This window comes from Leptonychotes weddellii, unplaced genomic scaffold (assembly GCF_054177405.1).
Source record: "Leptonychotes weddellii isolate Sample4059 unplaced genomic scaffold, ASM5417740v2 HiC_scaffold_27083, whole genome shotgun sequence".
NCBI lineage: Eukaryota > Metazoa > Chordata > Mammalia > Carnivora > Phocidae > Leptonychotes > Leptonychotes weddellii.
The window spans coordinates 1-1,868 of record NW_027863977.1 but is presented as its reverse complement, the minus strand read 5'-3'; the positions used below and the strand labels follow the sequence as shown (position 1 = coordinate 1,868).

Genomic DNA, 1,868 nt, shown 5'->3' with positions numbered 1-1,868 from the left:
AGCTATAGAACCCCTAAGGATCAGCAGTAAGAGACCAATAGTAGGAAAACATGAAGCCAAAATATGAGAAGTATGCATCAACCATAGATAAGAGCCTATTAAAGTAATGACACTGGGGCACCTGGGTGGCTCAGTTGGTTAAGCGACTGCCTTCAGCTCAGGTCATGATCCTGGAGTCCCGGGATCGAGTCCCACATTGGGCTCCCTGCTCAGCGGGGGGTCTGCTTCTCCCTCTGACCCTCTTCCCTCTCGTGCTCTGTCTCTCATTCTCTCTCTCAAATAAATAAATAAATAAAATCTTTAAAAAAAAATAAAGTAATGACATAAAAAGCAAAAATGGAATTCAGCATGTAGAAGACAACACATGTGGTCACCAGCATCAGGATGGTATGGGTGGCTCTGGTCTCTGGGGGAATTTGTGGTAACCATTGGGGCTGTGAATATACGACACTGTCTGGTGATACCTGTGCAGGATCAGCACCGTCGAGCCACTGGATCAGACCATGAGGCCCATAAACACGGCATCAGAGATGCACCACAAGAAGACAACACTTGTATTAGGAGCTAAGGATGAGCAAAACCATTTGCCGTGGGTATGGTTGTATGTGTCCTGTAGACCAGTAACTTTCACAGGAACATAGATATTAATTAAGACACTGGAGATCCAGCAGATGATCAGGAAGGACCAATGACCTTGGGGGTTCATCCTCCCTGCTGTCCTGGGGAAGAGAACGACACACTGAAAGGTGCTCAGGACACCGGTGGAGCACAAGGTGGTGCTCCAAGCCATTTGGTGGATGTAATGGACAAGTGTACACCCAAGAGTGGACAGGGGTTGCCTAAAGACAAAAGCCACCATTGTGAGTGGAATCCCAGTGGAGAGAAGAACCAAGAGATTGGCTACAGCCATGTGGGTGAGAATCATGTTGAAGAGCCTCTGCTTGTATCCATGCAAGATTGGAGGGACCTTATGGGAGAAGAAGAGGACACTGGCAAAGATCCAACCCCAATCTGTAAGAAAAAGATGGTTTTCAGAGCCTCTTCCCCTGTGGTTCTTAGGGTATTGTTATGAAAAGACATGGTGAGTGCTTCAGGGTGGCCTGAAGAGTAGGCTGTTAGTACCAGCATGAGGACTCTTCTTAGTTCTAGGACCTTTTCTTCTCCTGAAAAGGGAGACACAGTCATATTCCACAGGAGACTCGACTTGGAGAACATGTCATGGACACCAATTTCATATTATTACTTTGTATTTCTATTTACTTTTATGTTCTGACTCCCCATCAGAATATAAAGTCCATGAATTTAGGAAGCATGCCTGTCTTGGTCAAAAATACAGTTGACACATAATGGGTATAAAATGAATATGTACTTTATAAATGAATATGTGGAAGGAGACAACAAGAATACAGTGTACCATCTTTATAATTCATTGCCATCCTGTCTGCCATTATAATGCATTAATAAAGTTAAATGGAAATGCAAAAAAAAATATACATGTTATAAGATTATCTAACTAAAATTGCAAGGAATACATATTCAACTTTTGAATTATGAATATTTCTCTTTATTTATACTTAGCACATCTACTGGAAGTGGATATCCTGTTGCTAGGTCACAAGGAAAAACTGATAATTCCCAAACCCCTACCTATAGCTCTAAGTTCTAGACCTATATATTCAACTGCATACATCTTTACTTCCTTACATCCCACAGGTGTTTCAAACTCAATATACCTGAATTGAATCCACCTTGTATTATCCTCCTTCTACTGGACTTATACTACATCCCCAAATCTGATCCTCCATTTGAATCTGTCCTGTAAATGGTGTCACCATCTACTCATTTATTTAAGCCAGATAATTATCCTT

At 41.9% G+C, this 1,868-nt stretch overlaps 1 pseudogene; it reads right to left on the bottom strand.

The window, feature by feature from the left end:
* Window positions 1-323: 323 nt before the first annotated feature.
* LOC145718984 (vomeronasal type-1 receptor 3-like) lies at window positions 324-1,849 on the bottom strand (annotated as a pseudogene).
* Window positions 1,850-1,868: the final 19 nt, after the last annotated feature.